At 37.2% G+C, this 21,820-nt stretch overlaps 1 protein-coding gene across 5 annotated transcripts in view; it reads right to left on the bottom strand.

The window, feature by feature from the left end:
• Positions 1 to 21,820, bottom strand: part of kcnq3 (potassium voltage-gated channel, KQT-like subfamily, member 3) — an 85,941-nt gene that overhangs the window by 34,120 nt on the left and 30,001 nt on the right. The gene's annotated exons all lie outside the window — the stretch shown is intronic.

Raw genomic sequence — 21,820 nt, forward strand, 5'->3', positions numbered from 1 at the left:
AACAAACAGGGATTGTGATCTTTGACCAAATACTCATATCTTAATATCCTAATACACTTCCGACAAAGATTATACAGAAGCATGATATATATAAAATGGATTTTTGCAATCACAGATAACTCCATTTTTAGTCATTTTTAGATATAGGGCCCTGTCATACACCTGGCGCATTGCGGCGCAAGACGCAACGCAATTGTTGTTTGCTAGTTTCAGCTCGATGCAAGAATCGTTTTGACGTGTTGCACCACGCTGTTTAAAGAGCAAATGCATTTGCGCTCATATGTGCACCCAATAGGCGTTCTAGTCTAAAAAAGGAGGTGGGTTAAGGCGCGTTGCTATTTTGAGGAGCTATAATAGACTAGAATAAAGTCCAGCGCAGAGCGCATTAGTTGTGCGCCTTGCTTAAACATTGCTTAATGCACACAGGATGTACAATTTGCAAATATCTTTACCAATAAAAAATAATTAAAGAATTAAAATATTACAAAAATTATTATTTTCTAGCCTAAATAAATTTAAAAACCACTGCCTCCATGCCTTCTTCATCTTGTGGGGGCTTTTTTAGTTTATTTATGATAATTTGCTTTTGTAAAGTTATTATTATTAGTAGTAGTAGTATTTACTATATGCATATTTATACCTGTTTTATTAAAAACAAGCTTAGATTTGCCCACCTGTCAGGTTTTAGACCATATGTGTTAGGATATAACTCAGATTTTTGAACACACTTCGTTATTGTTGTTCATTTATTTGTTTGCTGGAAATCAGAAATGAATTTAGAAATAATTTTGAAACACATCTTTGCATTTAATAAACAAAATTAATTATTTATAGGCTAATGGATGTCTGTGCGTATAACACGTTTCCCTATCCACGAGAGTGAAATTGAAAGTAAAGAATGAGAAGGCTCTTTCCCTCATTCTCACGCTGTAGATCAGGGCTGCTCAATCCCGTTCCTGGAGATCTACCTTCCTGCAAAACGCAGCTTTCACCCTGTTCAAACACACCTGAACCAATTAATTAGGACCTGAACAGCACTTGATAATTAAAGGCAGGTGTGTTTGAAATGGGTAGCAACTGAAATCTGCAGGAAAGTAGATCTCCAGGAACAGGGTTGAGCACCCCTGCTGTAGATGCTCTGCTTAACTGCTTTCTCTCTAGTGAAGCATTCAGTTTTTCCACTTACAAAGTTCGCCATGTAAATAGCAAATGTGCCATGGCGCTACGCAACTGGCTCTTAAAGGAAATGGGAGATGAGACTCTGATTGGTTTATTCTCAAAGCACACCTAAAACTCATTAAGAGAATAAGCTCAACCCTGTTAGACAATGCGCCACAGCGCAAAGCGGTTTTTCCGTCCTTAAAATAGCAAAAAGTGGATTCGGACACACCCTTAATGGTTTTGCACCCTAAGCTTTGCGCCTGGATCGGCAAAATAAAAGAAAAGTTTTTAAAGTATTTTTTAATATTTAGTATTTATACTATATGAAATGCAAAAATACAGTATTTATTTGGATGCATGGTGTGGCTATTGAATGTTTATGTTGATAAACATAAAATTAAAGGTGCAGTACTAGTTATTGTATTCCTGAATCAAAACAAACGCAAATACAGGTTGCCAGATTTAGGACCAGGGGCAGGAGCGAGTCTGACTTTCGAGCCTAAAGATCTGATTTAAGGCTGATTTAAATTGTGTTCTATATAAAAGGGCAGCCTGAAGGAATATTCTCCATATTAAAAGCAGTTTTTGTTCTAACCTAATATGGAATTAATATATTAGAAACGGTTTCTATCTCCTGCTGAACAACAGAGAACTGTCAATGATTACTTCAGGTACACCTAATGTGCTTTATTCAGTGTTAAATGCTAACAATGTGAGTTTGAATGCCATTTTACATGACATTTATTGCCATACAACTGAAAGCAGCAGCAAATAGTTCACCTCAGATCTTGAAAATAAACCGTTTGCAGTTAAACTTTAGAACTGTGACTTAGTTAAAAATAACATATATCAGTGATTCAGCATAATGTTAAAGAGGTTTAGTATGTTTTAATTAGATTATAAAGCGTACCATTCAGTGAATGAGTGCATATTCTGTGCCTCTGAATGGCTGTATTTAAGTTTTGTCTGGTGCAAACAGCTATATTGCTTAACACTGCAAATTCCTGCTCAATTAATGTTTACGTTAGGAATATTTCTATTATTTGCTAATTAATCATGTGGAATCTGCTTTTCAATTCGGAGTCTGCAATGTCCACCGGAGGTCACACTTCAGTCACAGATGCATATGTAACGGAGGCCAGCTAGTGAAGTGCTGTGCAGGTAAATGGTCTTTGGCCTCCTTGTCAGAGCAACTGACTCCCATGCAGAGAGTAACCGATTCCAATCCAGCTTCAAGCGGGTTGGGTGGTGTAGGACCGAAAGAGTTTCTTTTGTTGCCGTAACCCACATGGGAGTCAGGTTTAGGGAGTGTAATGGAGGCCAGCTAGCGAAGTGCTATGCAGGTAAATCTCAGTGACCTCTAAAAAAAAAGTGCTCTAGTAACAGATGCTAGAAACCATGGTCTTTAGCCTCATTGTAAGAGCAACCGACTCCCATGCGAAGAGTTGCCGGTTCGATCCCAGCTCAAAGCGGGTTTGGTGGTGTAGGGCCGACGTGGTAACACATGCTTTGACAGCCTTCCAGGCTGAATGAATGAAATATGCGGTTTTCCAACAAGGTAACCCATGGTGCTGAAATATAACTGACTGAAGTGGCAGCGGGTGGGTTAAAAGAAACAAAACAAAGACAGACGTTCCAGCATGTAACAGATATTTTCAAAGCAGAATATCTGACTTTAGCATTGTTTTTTAGATAAACACGAATGTTCACTTGGCATGTTTTTTAAATATCTGCAAACATATCATGGTTTATTTATGCTTTAGAAGAGTTAAAAACTTACATACAGCAGCTTTAAAGTATTTGGTATTTTCATTCATTTTTTATTCATCAGGGGTCGGCACAACAGAATGATCTGCCATGTGGTATTTTATTTTAAAATACATTTCATTTCAATGCTCAACCCTGAATACACAATCTTAAAAATAAAGGTTTCAGAAAGAACCAAAAAGGGCACACAGCGATGCCACAGGAGAACTTTAATGAAAAGTATATGTTCTTCATAACATGAAAAACTATTTTATATTCTAAACCACCTCAATCCATTATAAAAAAAATATTTGTGAAATTAAAAGGATGTTACATTAAAGGAAACCTATTTTGCAAAAAGCACTTTTATAAGGGGTTTAAACAGTTGTGTGGTAACAGTCTGTGAATATAAACAGCTTCTAATGGTAAAAAATGTATTAATTTAGCTTTTTATAATCACACCTCATAAAAACAGTCTGCAGAAACACTTTGATTGACATTCTCCCTTTGTACGTGTCATCAGTGGGGATAGGCTCCGCCCATTAGTGATGATCTCTGCCTTATTTGCATAGGACGTTAGTCTTGTTTTTGAATCTGCCACTATGTTGACACAAAGGCACTTGTTGTTCCGCCCTCTTTTGAAAAAAGCACAATCTCAAATAAATTTAAAATGGCACAATTAGAATCAAAGCCTAGAAGAGGCAGATTAAAAATAAAAATATATACCCTGTATATTTGTGGTGTATTTTGAGCTGAAACTTCTCTAGGTACATGTTCTAGACATCAGAGACTTATTTTAGATCTTGTAAAAAAGAGGCATAATAGGTCCCCTTTAAGGGGCCAATAAAGAACCTTTATCCTTTAAAAGTGCACACACTGTTTGTTGTCACTATTAACAAAGCAGGTACAATCTCTCAAACATATTCAATATATAAACATATCTTTCTGAGAATCAGAGATGAAGATCTTTTCAGTTGCTATGGATACCTCAGCTGAGTCATTGTAAAATGTTTTCTTTTTTTTTCCCAGAAAGACCTGCTACCTTTAGATATGGATGATTATCATATGATTTTACCAGCAGAGGGGGCTGTGCATGAACTGCATTCAGCAAGAGAATGACACTTGCACAACAATCTTCCTTTCAAATGCTGAGCTTGCAAGATTTACAGTACAAGCGTTATTTTTTCACGACAGGTAATCAGAAACCTACTGTACACTGTATAGGGCTCTCATTAAATTCCCTTACTGAATTTCAAACCCAAACAATGACGCATGCTGTGCTTGTTTCCTGGATACTTGGGACCAACTATAAGTAGGGGTTGTATTGAATAACAGCACTAAAAAAAAAAAGCATTGGTTATTATTATATTTCAGACTGTATTTTGTTAATTTCAGTACTAGATAGGCTGTGTTGTTCTGAACAATTTTGAAAAAAAAAAAAAAAAAAAAACCATAGCCATTGACTTCCATAGTAGAAAGTAAACAAAACATTGGAAGTCAATGGTTACATGTTTCCTACTTTCTTCAAAATATCTTTTTTTTGTATCTGTTCAAACTACTTTTACAAAATGAGCTGAATCAACACAATTCTTGAGTTTTTTCGGGGGACAACTTGATTGTTTCATGTTCAATCCAATTAAATTTGAAACTAGGGATGCAACGATTCCACTTACTCGCCACGATTAACGATACTAATCTCACAATATGATTTAAAAACAATTTTTAAACAAAACTATTAGACACAAATTTAAGGTGAAGAGCCCTTTCATTTTTTTCTTAAATGCTGCAATTTTTATTTATTTATTTATTTTTGCAAAATAATATATTTTCTGCCTTAACCAAATTGCTATTTAAAAAATAAAAAAGAATACAAACTGAAGAAGACTCATTTATATGAACAAACTAAAACTGTGACTGTGCAGGGATTTTAAATTTTCAAAAAGAAATATCAGCACATCTATGTTTTTTATAAGCTGAAATATTTGTACATTTACAATGTCCCCTGCTGCCTTTCCTAAATCAGAGAGCACAGAGCAGTGTGTACATAGGTGGTCAATAGGCCCTCTTCTCCAGGACAGGAGACTGGCAAAAAATAACTGATTATAAAATGACTAATTATATAATTTTGGAAATGACGAGGGTAAAATAATATATTACCTAGTTCTGTAACATAACAACTTTCTCTTTTAGTCTGAAAAGCATCTTTACACTTTTGGTATGAAAAAATTTATGCACTGTGTGATCTCTGTAGCACATGTCGGAGCAAGCGCAGCTGCAAATCATCCGCTCCGTTTTCTGTGACAGAAAATCAATACAGAATTGCAGAATACTGACAAAAAATAGAATTTAAATTTTGTAAACAAAGCCAAAAAAAAAAAAAGAAGCTAAATAAAACAAATATATGTAGATAGTATATATATATATATATATATATATATATATATATATATATATATATATATATATAACAAATATAATTTATACTATTATAATAAATTAAACAAAAAATATTTTTTAAAATATTAAAAATGACAAAACCAAACAAATTAATTCAACAATCACAAAATAACAAAAAAAAAAAACATTTCGAATCATTGCAATGTCGAATATTTATAAAAAATACAATACAATGTAGTACATATAGTGTATCTATAAAACTCTATATAATGCGTAGACAATGAAATTATACATACTGTACTTACACACATGAACACACAACCATTTTGTTTACTTCTCTTATATGTGTGTTTGACTGCACTGCAAAAAGAGCTACAGTTAATGTTTATATGATTACATTGCTGTCCTCTGCAAGCTTTTTCTGCTGTTGTGTTTGGGAATGAGCTGTATTGTGTGACACACACAAACACACAAATCTCATCTTTATCATCCTCACTCCATCCGTCAGTTGACCTGTTGGCAGTTACTATGGTTCCACATTTGTAGGTTATATCTGTGCTGTTTCCATGACAACACATACACACACACACACACACACACACACACACACACACACACACACACACACACACACACACACACACACGCGCGCACACACACACACACACACAAACATACATATGCACACACACAGGTTCAGGCTTAGTGAAAGCTTTTAGCATCGGCTCACTAATAACCTTTAATGGTCGAACCTCTCTTTCTCTCTCTCTCTTACTCTCTCTTTCTCTTTCTCTCTTTCACTCTCACTCTCTCTCTTGGCCTTGTCGGATTTTCTTGAAGAGTTGCGTTTCTCCTCAACACAGAATGATGGAATGCCATGACACTCAGGATGTCCATTCGGAAGCATTACTTATTACTTATGATTATGCTGGTAATGAATGGGAACAGACAACAGCTTGTCATGTGAGTTAATTATGAAACAACTAGGACATGTATAATATCCATGTATTTGTGTCTTAGTATAATACTTCAGATGTGCATTTCCACACTACAATTATGAATGTTTTAGATTATTACTTTGGCATTTCAGCTTAAACCTAAAAAGTACTACTACTACTACTACTAATAATAATAATAATAGTTCCCTACATTTATATAGCTTTTTTATAGACACTCAAAGCGCTTTACATATTTATGGGGGAAATCTCCTCATTCACCACCAGTGTGCAGCATCAACCTGGATGACACAAGACCACACACCAGCTGATTGGTGGTGAGGAGACAGGGTGATGAAGCAAATTATGATAAGGGGATGGCCTTGATGGACAGAAGCCAGATGGCAAATTTAGCCAGGATGCTGGGCTTAAACCCCTACTCTCTTTCAAAGGACATCCTGAAATTTTTAACGACCACAGAGAGTCAGGACCTTGGTTTAACGTCCCATCTGCATGAGCAGTATAGAGTCTCCATTGATATACTGGGGCGTTAGGACCCACACATACCCCCTACTGGCCTCACTAACACCACTTCTGGCAGCAACCTAGCTTTCCCATGTGGTCTCCCATCCAGGTACTGACCGAACGCAATCCTGCTTAGCTTCATTTCAACATGAACAGAGCAAAAAAATATGAATATGATTTTTGCATAAGCAATATTTCTCATTTTCAACTTTTAACATTTTGATTTACATATTTCTTATTAATACTTAGTTTCTTCAATATACACTGTAAAAAGGCGCAGGGTTCCACACAGTTCATTCATGTTGTCATGTTGTATTTCAGCTCATGTTAAATGAGTAGTTTGAACAAGCAGCAAAAAATATTTGAATCTAAATACAGCGTAATTTTGGTGAATTAAATATAAATAAATTATATACAGTGCATCCGGAAAGTATTCATACTGCTTCACTTTTTCCACATTTTTATGTTATAGTCTTATTCCAAAATAGATTAAATTAATTTATTTTCTAAAAATTCTACACACAATACCACATAATGACAATGTGAAAAAAGCTTTTTTGAAATTGTTGCAAATTTATTCAAAATAAAAAACCTGAAAAATCACATGTACATCAGTATTCACAGCCTTTGCCGTGAAGCTCTAAATAGAGCTCAGGTTCATTTTGTTTCCACTGATCATTCTTGAGATGTTTCAGCAGCTTAATTGGAGTTCACCTGTGGTAAATTCAGTTGATTGGACATGATTTGAAAAGGCATACACCTGTCTATATAAGGTCCCAGTGTTGATAGTGCATGTCAAAGCACAAACCAAGCATGAAGACAAAGGAATTGCCTGTAGACCTCTGAGAGAGGATTGTCTCGAGGCACAAGGCTGGGGAAGGTTACAGAAAAATTTCTGCTGCTCTGAAAGCTCCAATGAGCACAGGGGCCTCCATCATACATAAGTGGAAGATGATTGGAACCACCAGGACTCTTCCTAGAGCTGGCCGGCCATCTAAGCTGAGTGATCGTGGAGAAGGAACTTAGTCAGGGAGGTGATCAATAACCTGATGGTCACTCTTTCTGAGCTCCAGCGTTCTTCTGTGGAGTGAGGAGAATCTTAAAGAAAGACAACCATTGGTACAGCAATCCACCAATCAGGCCTGTGAGGTAGAATGGCCAGATGGAAGACACTCTCCACCTGGAATTTTCCATAAGGCATCTGAAGGACTCTCAGACCATAAGAAACAAAATTCTCTGGTCTGATGAGACTAAAATTTAACAGTTTGGAGTGAATGCCAGGCATTACATTTGGAGAAAACCAGTCACCGCTTCTCACCAGGCTAATACTATCCCTACAGTGAAGCATGGTGGTGGCAGCATCTTGCTGTGGGGATGTTTTTCAGCAGCAGGAACTGAAAGACTAGTCAGGATAGAGGTAGAGATGAATGCAGCAATGTACAGCGACATCCTAAATGAAAACCTGCTTCAGAGTGCTCTTGACCTCAGACTAGGGCGTTGGTTCATCGTCCAGCAGGACAATGACCTAAAGCATACTGCCAAAATATCAGTCGAGTGACTTCACAACAACTCTGTGAATGTCCTAGAGTGGCCCAGCCAGAGCCCAGATCTAAATCCTATTGAACATCTCTGGAGAGATCTGAAAACAACTGTACACTGTCACTTCCCATCCAACCTGAGAGAGCTTATACTGCAAAGAGGAATAGGCAAAAATTCCCAAAGACGGGTGTGCCAAGCTTGTGGGATCATATTCAAAAAGACTTGAGGCTGTAATTGCTTATCTAGCACGTTTTTTCGCAGCAGATGCCCTTCCAGCCGCAACCCATCTCTGGGAAACATCCACACACACTCATACACTACAGACAATTTAGGCAACCCAATTCACCTGTACCGCATGTCTTTAAACTGTGGAGAAACCGGAGCACCCGGAGGAAACCCATGCGAACGCAGGGAGAACATGCAAACTCCACACAGAAATGCCAACTGACCCAGCCGTGGCTCGAACCAGCAACCTTCTCGCTGTGAGGGGAAAGCACTACCTACCGTGCCACTGCGTCGCCATATATTCACAATCATATTTAAATGTGATTAATTCATATTATTATAGTTTTATTTCATTAATACTAATTCATTAATACAAACTATTATTACTATTCATTAAGTAAAATATTGCATTACTGTACTTTTAGCATATTTCAGTCTACCTTTTTCCATCTTTCTCTGATATTCATGTTTTGTACCGTCTTTACAATATACAGTGTAAAACGAACAGCACATCTAGTCGGGTGTATTCGAGTAGAATATGAAAGGCAGAAAATGATGGTGGTGTCTTATTTCATAATCAAATCAGATGCCTGCATTCCAGCAATGAAGCACAGAACAAGCATCTGAGCAAGCGTCACTGTTATGTAACTGTTGACAATTATGCGTTAACATTATCTGACATCAGAAAGTTGCAGACATTTATAACAAGTCATTTGTTTCAGTTTAGTTTCAATAAAAGCTCTTTTTTGACTACAGGGAATGCAATAGTTAAAGTATGTTGCCACAGCATATCAAGCTCTTCATATCTAACAGAATCAAGGACAATTTGATTGCTGGTAAAATGACCCCTTCAAGGCTGTTTACAAAGAGCTACACATTTGTTAGAGAAGTTTGTTGACTACAGAGCTTGGCGAGAGCTATTCACAACAATCAATAGTGATTCAGCTGGTAAGAGGAAAATCTGGGATCATTTTATAGTCCACTCAATGGAGACAACTGTGCAGTGTGTAGACGTGTGTAATCTAGCTGTATGTGAATGTAAAAAGCTCTGCAAAGTTTTGACAGCAACATATTATGCCTCTTTTCAAAAGCTTTAAAATAAGTTCAATTCATTTTCATTCAAGATCTTTTATTACAGCTTGTGAGATTTGCCCCATTTTTGGGGTTTGAGCAAAAACATGTACATGTCTCTTTAAATGCAAATGAGTTGCTGCTTGTACAGAAGAGGGTGGAGCCTATATACATTATTCTGACACTTTGGAAACAAAACAACTGAATCTCACAGCCAAAACGTCCTTAATGTCAGAAAAGCCAGCAAGAACAAGCATTCGCAACTGTTTACATTTAGTCATTTAGCAGACGGTTTTGTCCAAAGCGACTTAAAATTAAAAAGGCATTTAGAGATTCAACAAAAAGAGGCAATACACACAAGAAGTGCTAATTATACAAAGGAACTGTTTGTGCTCAGAGAATGAAGTGCTAGAGTAAGGAGGAGTTTTAGGCCCCGTTTACACTAATGCGTTTTAATTTGAAAACACATAAGTTTTGCTACGGTTACACCATCCGTCCACACTATGCCGGAGTTTTCGAGCGCCAAAAACGGAGCATTTTTGAAATACTGAAGAGGCCGTTTTCATTCTAAAATGCTGCTGCTCCGTCTCAGTGTGGATGTGGGAAAATGGAGACATCTGAACACGGAGGCGGGGCTGCCGACATTCACCTTTCTGTTTGGGGCTTTTCCTCAACATAAAGTAGCCTACACACACAGTTCAGTCCTGCATCCTCTCCTTGTAATTTCAAACTTCACAAGTTTCATATGGCAAACAGACTTCCGAGGACATGTTAGGTAAATCTTCAAAGGGAAAAGTGTACTTTATAACCTTATTTACATCATCCTGGCTACGTTGATTCACTATATCTTAATAATAAAATGAAAACATGATAGAAAGAACTGCTGTTTTCATTTTGATGTTAACAACTTAACAGCCAGCAGAAATGTTAAGGCGTTGTGCTGCAAATATGAGCGTCATCTTTATTGCATTTTGTTATCAATTGATGAACACTCCGAGCACAGCTCTCATCTAGGTAGATTTGCTGCAGTGCATGCCAGAGTGTGTGTGTGTGTGTGTGTGTGTGTGTGGTCACGTGATGTGCATTTTCAGTGTTTTGGTGTGGACGGAGAGCTGTTCAGAAACACTGGGTGAAACGCTAGTGTGGACGCGGATCGTTTTCATTCTAATACGCTGTTTTAAAACTAAAACGCACCAGTTTAAACGGGGCCTTAGTAAGTGAGAACAGTGTCTCTACAGGTGGTTTGTCAAACCCTCTCACCAGTGTGAGGCATGCTCATTTAATACAATGCTCATATGTATGCTCATTTTACACAAAGCATGGGAAAACGGACATGTTTACATTTTATTATGATTATTTGTTTGTTTGAACACACATAAATCCCACACATTAAAAACAAATTGACTGATTTGGAGGATGAATATTAAGGGCGATGATGCCTGGCTTTAAATCAAATGAAGGTTTCCATATCAAGGAAACGGTGTTGTGTGCACTACCAAATTCCCTAAAAGGCAAGTCATTTTACATTTTACTTGCCATCTTTGAAACTCCTGTTTGAATGGGGAAACATCAAATTCTAAAAAATGGCTTGCCAAGCTTACAATTGAAATCCATATTAGGAATCACCAATAAAATGAAGCAACAACAGCCTCTTTACTTTCATTTCTAAACATCCAAATCACACAAAATCTGCCGAAGCTCACGGCTGGTCCAAGCCCCTCACCCAGAGAATCATCCATCTATAGTGATCGATGATTGGCTCCTGTACTAGAAAGTGGGCTTTTTTTCAGCATATAAGGATCGATGATTGGCTCCTGTACTAGTAGGCGGGGCTTTATTCACCATACTGACAGTTACACTTTTCCCCATTCAAAAAGGCACGAGTGACATGTCTTGTGTATCCTAGAGTCTTTGGCACTACCAAAGAGCTTAGAATGACCAAGAGGCGACACTCAATAAAACGTTCCATTGCAACAGCAGCGCCCAGCAACAGCCCCGGATTCCGCCATTTTGGAGTAAAAGTGATCGGCCGTCCATAGGGTCTCATTACTGTCGCGATGGCAAGCAGCTGCTTTGTTTTTTATTTATTTATTTAGAAAGCGCATTAAAGCCGAGAGACAACCTGAAAGACGACAATACAACATTTGTTATCATAATCATCAGCACTTTTAATAGTTTATTTTACAGACTTATAATATGCTGTTGTTCTATTAGAGTTTTCATTCCATAATGGCCGCCGCGCCCTCTAGTGGCTGTTTTCCAAATTACACTAGAGTGTCGCCTCTTGGTCATTCTAATGCTGTGTTCACAACAGACGCGGAACGCGCGGATAAATCGCACTATTCACGCGTAAATAGCCACGTGAACATTTGAGTTTACTCGCTTCATTCGCGCGTCAACCCCCGCTTCAATCGCTCGTCAAATCCGCTTCAATCGCGTGTCAAATTCACTTCGCAACAGACGCAGATTCGCGTGATGGGCAGGGCTTCTGTCTGCCCGAAGACTCTAACTTCATAGCTAAATGGCTAACATGGATTTTATGAAGAAAATAACAGTGTTTATGTGCTTTATGAAGACTGAAAAACAGCATCGATATGTTTAGGTTCGTGTCTGAGTCCACTACATCCTTTCAGAGGTGCATCTAGCTCTGTGAGCTCATAAACTCCTCCAGAAACTTAACCTGGATGACGGAGGCTTTCAGCGGTGCTTCTGACTGAGCCAAGCCGAGTTTAATGAACTGTTGTCGGTGAAGGCTGGAGAATTTCCCTCGGAACACCGACAACAGGTTCTATGTCACAATCACGCCCCCACAAGAGCAAGCTTCTGATTGGTTAACGCGGCGCGAATGAACGCTGAAGTTCAGATTTTTAAATTTGAGAGATTCGCGCGAAACGCTTGTTAAGCGCGTCAAACGCGCAAAACGCTCAGTTCGCCCCGTGCCATTTGCGTCATTCGCGCCGCGCCATTCGCGCATATCGCGCTGCAGGATTTCTATTCGCGCGTTTGCATTGACTTAACATGTAAATCACTCGCGCTTGACGCGCGTTCCGCGTCTGGTGTGAACGCAGCATAAGCTCTTTGGCACAACACAGAAGACATCAATTAGCCTACATATTTAATTTAGTTTGTTAAGCACAAAGATTTGTTTCAAAACTATTTCTAAATTCAGTTCTGATTTCTATCAAATGAACAAAAGAATAATAATAACATAGTGTGATCAAAAACCTGAGTAATATCCAAACACACGTCCTATTCTTATGCCCCATATAGTGATGCAGAGGTCTCCAAAACCAGACATGTGGACAAATCTAAACTTGTTTTTATTAAAACAAATATAAATATGCATCTAATAAATAATACTAATGATAATATTAATTTCATTATACAAATACAAATTGTCATGAATAAACTGAAAAAGCCGCCCGACATGAAGAAGGCATGGTGGTAGAGGTTTTTATATTTATGTAGAAAATAATAATTTTGTAACATTTTAAATGTTTAACACTTTAATCGTTTTCATATGTGAAGATATTTTGCAGCTGGCAAATTGTTTACTGTGAACTTAGCATGTTTAAACTGGAGTCGGCCAATGACTGGAGCAGAAGAGGTTATAACTTCGACTGAACCAGAATGTTTCTGAACGGTTAGTGGAAAGACGGATCAAGTACAAAGAATTTCATGAAAGCTGAATGCTACATTTGTCATAGCATTTTTAATTTTTTGTTCCTACTAAGGATGTCAATGGTTTTATGTTCCCAACTTTCTTCAGTATATCTTCCTTTGCGTTGAACAAAAGAAAGAAACTCAAATAGGCTTGAAACAAGTGGAGGACGAGTAATTGACAGCAGGTACACTATCCCTTTAATGTATCGACCGACATTTTATTGCCCTGTTCTTATGTGTCGGCCTTCGGATGATTTCAGCCATTTGGCATTTTATTTTAAGTAATTTAATGCATTTAATGTTTCTGTATGTAAAACTGGGTGTCACGGTGGCACAGTGGGTAGCACAATCGCCATACAGCAAGAAGGTTCATGGTTCAAGCCCCGGCTGGGTCAGTTGGCCTTTCTGTGTGGAGTTTCTCCCACAGTCCAAAGATATCCGCTAAAGGTGAATTGAATAAGCTAGATCAGTGTATGTGTGTGATTGCAAAAGTGTATGAGTGTTTCCCAGTGTTGGGTTGTGGCTGAACTTGCATCCACTGCGTAATACATATGCTGGATAAGTTGGTGGTTCATTCTGCTGTGGTGACTTGATTAATGAAGTGATTAAGCTGAAAAGAAAATGAATGAATGAATGTATGTGAAACCACTTTAAAAGACACATCTAAAATATATCATAAAGTTCAATAGAAAAGAGAATGGAGCTGGTAAGAAAAAGAGTTTATGCAAATGTGTAAATAGGGAGTTGTCTGTTTTTGCAAATTCTGATATAGTATAAAACCAGTAACACTGTGCATGTCTGTCATGGAAGTTTCCATATGCCTGTGCTGTGTCTTGTTAAAGCTTTCAGAGTAATGTGTGTGTAACCTGGCTGATCAATAATGAGGGCACATTGGCTGTAATAGGAGCATCAATATATGAGGTGAGTCATAACAGGACACATCAGCCTTTATAATAAAACACACACATACAAACGCAAGCACACACACACACACACACACACACACACACACACACACACACACACACACACACACACACACACACACACACACACACACACACACACACACACAAACATCGGAGTATGTTGAGTACTACAGTCAACTGTTCTGGAGTGAAGAAGGAGCCAGAGAGAGAGCGAGAGAGAGAGACATGTAGCCCCATTAGAGGTTATTAGTGAGGTGGATGTAGAAAGTCCAGTATTTCTCTGCTGGTTTCAGGGAACAGCAGATTACAGCTCTCACTGGAGACCAGAACACACAAAGTGAAACTTGTGCATCAAGGTGTGTGTCTAGACAAGTAATTCATAAAAGAAAAATGTGTTGCAGGTCTGTTCCTTAACAAAAGCATGGGGACGAATTAAATAAATTAGTTTTTTATCAAATATATTTTGTAATAAAATATAAAAATAGTCATACAAAATAAACATGACCAAAATCAAGATTTAAACAAGCAATAAATATATAGAATGCAGAGAATATAAAAAGGTAGTGCAGGGCAAAGATTTATCGAAATTAATTGCATCCAAAATAAACGCACTAAAATAAATACACACATTTAAATTATGTCAAAACAAACATTTATTTTGGATGCGATTAATTGTGATTAATTTTTGCCAAGCACTAATAAAATAAAATAAAATAAAATAAAATAAAATAAAATAAAATAAAATTAAATTAAATTAAATTAAATTAAATTAAATTAAATTAAAAAAAAAAATTAAAAAAATAAATAAAATAAATAAATAAATAATTAAAAAAATCAATAAATAAACAAAATAAAATAAGCCTCAACAAAGATAAAAAAAAGCAAAAATTTAAAATGGGCTATAAGTCTAGCCAGTAAAAAGTGGGGAAAATATTAAAAACTGAAATAAAAATACAAAATAAATGTAAAAAATAATAAAATGTTTAAATATAAATAAATAAATAAATAAATAAATAAATAAATAAATAAGTGGGTAGCACGTTTGCCTCACAGCAAGAAGGTAGCTGGTTCGAGCTCCTGCTGGGTCAGTTTTCTGTCAATCTAGAGTGTTTCTTTCACATCCAGAGTTTGCATGTTCTCCCCGCATATGTGTGGGTTTCCTCCGGGTGCTCCGGTTTCCCCCACAAGTGCAAAAACATGTGGTGTAGGTGAATTGGGTAAGCTGAAATTGTCCGTAGTGTATGTGTGTGAATGAGTGTGTATGGATGTTTCCCAGTGATGGGTTGCAGCTGGAAGAACATCCGCTGCGTAAACATATGCTGGATAAGTTTGTAGTCAATTCTGCTGTGGTGACCCCTGATTAATTAAGGGACTGAGCCGAAAAGAAAATGAATAAATGAAAAAAAAAGTGAAAATAATAATTAAAAAAAAAATAATCATAATAGTAATAAGCCTCATTAAAGATAAAAAAGCAAAGATAAAAAATGGACTATATGTCTAACTTGTAAAAAGTAGGGGTAATATAATAAATTAAATTAAATAAATAAATGAATTAATTAAAATGCAAAACAGTATCAAAACAAGACATTAAAGATCAAAAATAAAAATATCATATATATAAAATAAAATTAGAAGCATTAAAAAAACAAATAAAAAGCCTTTATGTTTTAAAGATCTGCTGAAGGTCTTCACAAGCATAAAATATGAAACCATTAGGCAGTATTTATGCTGGAGGGTTATTGATGATATTTAAGTGAAATGAACTAAAAATGTGTTGTGTCTCATGACTCAGAAATGATTCATCAAGCACATTCACATACACTGCCGCAAGGTATATTCCCCCTTCGTGATTGTTCAATGAAACTAAGCGCTTGCATTTAAAACACAACAAAATGTTTCACACGAAAACTGAATAAAGACGATGATTATTTTGTCCTTTTAGAACTAAATTTGATTGTTAAAATGCAGCCATATTACCTCAGTAAAACATAATAAATATCTTAAAACTACAGCTAATATCTGTATAGACAACACTGCACTGCTATAACTACAACTCAACTGAGCTCTGCTTTAATCTGTCGAGGAATCCCAGCTCATTCTCCTCTCTTTTAACATCGACACACTAGGCTTTTTGGGTATGAACTCTTTTCACAACCTCAACCTTCCTCTATAGGATTCAACTGAAAACTTTAACTAGGCCACTCTAAAACGTTAATTTGGTTTCTTTTCAGTCTTTAGCCTGATGGTTTGTGTCCAGAACACTGAACTAAGCTTGAGGAACCTTCTGTTGTGTTGGGATTTTTTGTTTTAGACTTCCTGGATGAGGTGCTGCTATGTGTTCTTGAACAAATTTAGTCCGGTCAACCACTTGATATTCACCACAACTGCATTTAAAGTTGAATGACTTGTGCTGTGGTTCAACAGAGGACAAGAAATGGACCCTTTCAAATACATCTAAACTTTTATTCTTAAAGCCAAAATATGCTCACACCTAAATTCTATTCTTTGTTGAGGGCTAAAAATAAGTATAAAACATGTTTGCAGTAGTACACTGTAAAGCCAGGAACACATCAAGCCATATCAAAGAACTAGCAGCAACAAAAACTGATCGTGTCAACAAAAAGCATAAACATACTAAATGCACAACAGTCAACCCTGTCTGACCCCCCAATTAATGCTTGATCCCCCGGAAGGACGTCAAAGCAAGACGTGTGTGGGGGGGTTTGGGGGGGACGGGTCCAACCCTATAAAACTGAGAAATACTGTGCTCTGATCTGTATTTTAAATAATAATAATGTTAATAATTAAAATGACAGTTACCAATAGACTTGACCACCAATAAACCGGTTCATACCATTGTGAATGCATAATCGCACCAGTCTATACGAGAAAACATTCATTCATCAGTCCGAAACCGGCAGATCTACAGCACCCATAACAACTAGACTGTTTTCTCATAAAATAGGTTTGTTTCTTCATATCCTAAAAGTAAAGTCAAATTAGATGCAAATAGTTAGTAGTTAGAAAATAGTTAATAGTTAGTTTGACCTACAGTAATATCTGAAGTAGCTAAACAGAGAATAATGAAGGTCGGAATACACTAAACTTCCCACAAAACATTGAAAGCTTAAATACATTTTATTAATAAATTAGATGCAATTTAAATATATACATAAATCTGATTTAACAAAGCCTGTATTACACAGACTATTTTTTCAGAACACAGATAGCAAAATTCATGTGGCTCAAATGCAGCCCACACCAAACACTTACATCCGGCCTACATACAGCATGGAATGATGGCACTTGGGCGGTACGCTCCTGTTTGCCAGAATTGGGCCACAATTAAGCCACGGCAATACCTCATATCAGTCAGAATTCAACCAAATGAACCAGAACTGACCCTGTTCTTGGCCACAGCTTGCTTTTATTTCGGGCTTATACGGCCCACACCAGACACTTACATTCCGACCCACATTGCCAGAGTTTACTTTACTAAACATTTGTCAAAAGTGGCCCACATATGTTTTAAGATAACTGGGCCACGTTTGTCATATCACATCTGGGCCAGTTTATGCTCACAGCTGCATTAGCTAGAGCTTACTTTGACAAATATTTGCCAAAAGTGGCCCACATATGTTTTAGGATTACTGGGCCACGTTAGTCATTTTAAATCTGGGCCAGTTTAGGCTTATAGCCAGATTAACCAAAGCTTACTTTGCCAAATATTTGCCAAAAGTGGCCCACATTTGTCTTAAGATAACTGGGCCACGTTTGTCATATCACATCTGGCCCACTTTATGCTCAGAGCCACATTAGCTAGAGCTTACAGTGCCAAATATTTGCCAAAAGTGGCCCACATATGTTTTAGGATAACTGGGCCACATTTGTCATATCACATCTGGGCAGGGGCGGACTGGCCATCTGGCAAACTGGCACTTTCCTGGTGGGCCGACGTACTTTTCGGGCCGGCCTGATCATCGTCTTATGATCTGATTGGCCCATAAAAGGCTTTGCAGCCTATCGTTTTTTTCTGCCTTATTAATTGACGCTCCTGTGATCTGTGACTATCTGAAAGTAGATGCTTTTTTTCCCGGACAGACAGACCGGGCCGGCCCATGTGACACTCTGCAGCCCATTGGTTCTTTTCTTTACTGACATTGGGCTGGCCCAATCACAAACTTTTATTTTGGACTCCGTGTGGGCGTGCGTCGTCTGTGTGTATTTTTCAAAATAGTCGAGAGCCAGAGAGAAGAAACGCAAGTGAGGCGCAGAGAAATCGCGGGAAATACACCGGCGTTTCATTTAGCGATTCTAAAAAGTTCTCTGTTCATTCTAGTACACGGCTAAAAGCGCAAATCACGTGACCACACACTCTGTGCCAAGACCTTCAGCCAGTAGTTCAGCGGGTGAGCATAAACCCCAGGTGAGAGTATAGTGCATGTCAGACAGTTAATCTGCTAGATCTGATCTCATCTCACTATACTGTAGTTGTTAAACGTGATATTGATTTCATCTTGTTGTCTCTATCTAACAACTCTTATGTCTTTTGAATCACTTGTTCTCAGTTAACTGTTTTGGCTGAGTGCAAAGATAAGCTAATATATTAATTTATGTAACCACATACACTGATTCTGCACATTGACTGATTGCTTACCTTTATCGTTTAAATTTAATGTACGTTATACTGTTATAATGGCCATTATTGATTATTAAAACTGATGTTCTGCAAAAGAGACAGGGTAAAGTTCATTCTTTTCAATGAAAATGAAAGGAGACGGTTATATTTAAGCCCTGTTTTGTTATAAATATGCAGAGTGAAGATAATGCTCATATAAATATGCAGCTACACGAGGCTGTTTGGTGTCTGTTAATCATAATATCAAAATGAAACAAATTTGACTTATATTATGTTTTCATTGTTTAGATAGTGAAACAGAAAGCAGGATGAAGTGAAAGAGGTTATAAAGTACACTGTTCCCTTTGAAGATTTACCCATGCATTAGCAGGCAGTTTTTGTTATGTTTATTATTGAACTATAGGCTGAGTGAATAGTGTATTGAATAAGCTAAATCGGCTGTAGTGTATGAGTGTGTGTGAATGAGTGTGTATAAGTGATTTCCAATATTGGGTTGTGGCTGGAAAGGCATCTGCTGCATTAAACATGCTGGAATAGTTGGCAGTTCATTCCACTGCGGCAACCCCTGATAAATAAAGGACTTATGCGAAGAAAAATAAATGAATGAATAGTGTATTTTTTAGAACTCAACAAATATATTTATGGACAGTATACAGAAATTAAATTGAGATTGAAGTTTGTATTTATTTATTTATTTCATATATATGGCTTTTGTGTTTTATAGAATATGAGTTGATAAAAATATTAGACGTGTAGATAGATAGCATTTTGATTGAATTTAGTGGGCCGCTCTGGCCCAAAATGCCAGGGCCGATTTTTTGCCCCAGTCCAGCCCTGCATCTGGGCCACTTCAGGCTCACAGCTACAATAGTCAGAGCTTACTGTGCCAAATATTTGCCAAATGTAGCACACATTTTGTTTTATAATAACTGGGCCACGTTTGCACCTACACATGTGAGCCACTTCGGGTTTAGACCCAGATTACCCTTTAATGACTATTCCACATTTTTGCCAACTGTGGCCTACATTTGTCCTCTATTAGTTGGGCCAAAATACTATCTTCCACATGGGCCACATTAGGTTCATATTTAGATTACATTTTGCCTTAAATAGCCAATGTATAAATTGGAATCTTTGGCCCATTTTTGTACAGGTGGGCCACTTCAGGCTCTCATTCATTTTGTCTGGACCAAAGGAAGACCATAACTGCCTAAAGTGGTCCACATTTGTATGCTATTTAGGAAAAAATTGTCCTGCCCTAGATTGTTTTTTCCTCAATTCAGAAAAAGAAAAAAACAAGTTTCATTTCATTTCAACTTTTTACGTTTCAAGTATTTTTTAGGAATCAGTTATTGATTTGGTAGTATTGAATTCCCCAAAAATTGTCCGACTTGTGGCCATTGTGAGAACTGCACAGAAAAAAAACTGCATCTGTGTAGAAAAAAAAAACGCTTATCTCTGTTCACGGGTACACCAACATGATCTGCTTTAGCTAAAGAAACATTTTAAACATCAATGCATAGTGTTGTTATAATGCTCGGCACTTAGAAACAGAAATGAACTCATAGAGTTGCGTAATCCATTACGTCATGCCCCAAAGAAATAACTTTACATTAATTAAACCAAACAGCCTAGAATGATGTTGGAAATCAGACAGCTTTATTTAATTCTCTGTCTTTTGTCTCTGCTCAACATTAATCTGGTAAAATCCTGTTGATCATTATTCTTGTATTCTCTTTTCCGGGTTAATGCTCAGATGATTCAGCAGCACGGCTTACATACCCAGCTTTGAACAAGATACGTTTGCTAAAACTGCCCTAATTATATTAACACTTACTATATCACCTTCATCTCAATTATATTCATGTAAATAACTGCAGCTCTGTGGAAAGTAATTATTTATTATCTCAGCGAGAGATCACACTTTGAGTTCTGTGTAAGCGCATGGACAAAAAAAAAACCCTGTCAGCAGGTATTTCGTAATCTAAACTGACAAAAGCGTTATTAATAATTATGATAACATGCCAGTTAATACAGGCTGGCCTTGATTACAGAGATAAATTCACTGTTCCGTTTGTTATCTAAAGCAAAGTATTTTTCTTTACTCCCTAGTCTACTAAACAGTGCATAAACATTTGAATCTGTTCATTTGTAAAGTGAATAGTCTTTCCTGTTTCTTATGTTGTCGATTTGAAAGCATAAGGCTTTAGATTTAATTTACCTGTCACTAATATTGCTGTTGTTGCTGCTGTTGCTAAATATTGGATCAGCATATCTGTTTTTAGGCACATACACATCCAAATAATCTGAATAAATTTAATTATTGTTATTTTGTATTACTGCTAACTAATATTTGCCTAGTTTTAATTAATAAAAGTAGTCACGATCACCGGTGATATACTCCTGGCAGATCGCTGGTGAACTACACGTCGCATTACGAACTACAAATCCCATCATGCCATTTCACACACACCAGTTGCCGATCACCACTGATGACACACACATAGATGAAACTTGCTGATCATTCAGACAACTTATACACCACTGATACACCAGTTCATAGCTGAGTCTTTGTTTGCTGTTTATTAAGGCTCGTACACACCGGGGCGCTTTTTGTTTGTGTTTATCGTCAGCGTTTTTTTTAGACAGTTTTCCTAGTTCAATCCCAAGCGATTTTTACTGGCGTCGAGCAGAAGAGTATGCGAAAATCACTCCATGACGTTAGATGGCACTACACAACTTTAAGCTTCTGACACTTACTTGTAACACAAAGGAAGACAGAAAGGTGACATTCTCGTTGTTAAAGATACTGGCAATTCGAACACGCATGGATGGTTCAAGTAGCAGCTCCAGCTCTAGCAGTGAAGAAATTATTATTGTTCACCAATGCAATAGCTCCATGTTCATGAAGAACGGTCATCTTCTTCAATGACAGTTTTGCGGTTGAGCGCCTCCAAGTGCTGTTTACTGTAACTTCAGCAGCTCTGTGC

The sequence above is a fragment of the Danio rerio genome, chromosome 2, assembly GCF_052040795.2.
Source record: "Danio rerio strain M-AB ecotype USA chromosome 2, GRCz13ab, whole genome shotgun sequence".
NCBI classification, from domain to species: domain Eukaryota; kingdom Metazoa; phylum Chordata; class Actinopteri; order Cypriniformes; family Danionidae; genus Danio; species Danio rerio.